This window comes from Rhagoletis pomonella, unplaced genomic scaffold (genome assembly GCF_013731165.1).
Source record: "Rhagoletis pomonella isolate Grant_MI unplaced genomic scaffold, Rhpom_1.0 Rhpom_scaffold_00253, whole genome shotgun sequence".
Lineage (NCBI taxonomy): Eukaryota > Metazoa > Arthropoda > Insecta > Diptera > Tephritidae > Rhagoletis > Rhagoletis pomonella.
This window is the reverse complement of record NW_023458807.1, coordinates 9,057-9,950: the sequence shown is the minus strand read 5'-3', so window position 1 is coordinate 9,950 and position 894 is coordinate 9,057.

The following is an 894-nucleotide window of genomic DNA, read 5'->3' as shown; positions in this document are numbered from 1 at the left end:
TTTCGATATTGCCACTTGGGCGGTTGGAACGCCATAGGTTCCAGTCCGCGCGTATTTATCGATTTCACAAATTTTCGAGATTGCCACCTGAGCGGCTGGAACGCCCTAGGTTACAGTCCGCGCATGCGCTTTAATTGTTAGATTTCATGTTCAAGGTATACAGATGTTGGTTGCAGTTAATATGGATCTGTTTTTCTTTTAATAATCTATGTACATACATACATACAGTGACGAACAAAAGTATTGGCACAGTGAATTTTTCGCCATATATGCAAAGTTTTTTATTCTAATTTATTTTCGATAATTTTTTACAAAAATATTGTTCATTTTACACCAGAAAACGTAATAATAAAATCTCTAAACTTTGTGCAAAACTCGGGAAAATTCTTTAAATTTGCACACTGATTTGCAACTTTTTATTCAGATTTTTTAAAAAAATTCAAAGTACGCAGTTTTATAGCCCATTCAAATTTAGTATGACAAAGTGTAAGTTTAAAGTTGCTAGAAAATCGCGTTGATTTTTGGCAATTTTTTTAGTGGAAGGCGTTGCTCATTTTCTCCATACAAAAAAATAATTGTCGAATTACTTTGTATGGAAGAACTTGCGTGAAAAAACATTAACAAAAATCAATGCGATTTTCTAGCGACTTCAAACTTTCACTTTGTTATACAAAATTTGAATTGGCTATAAAACTGCATACTTAGAATTTTTCTAAAAATCTGAATTTAATGAATTTTCCTGAGTTTTGCACAAAGTTTAGAGATTTTGTTATTATGTTTTCTGGTGTAAAATGAACAATATTTTTATAAAAAATGATCGAAAATAAATTAGATAAAAGAACTTTGCATATATTGCGAAAAATTCACTGTGCCAATACTTCTGTTCGGCACTGT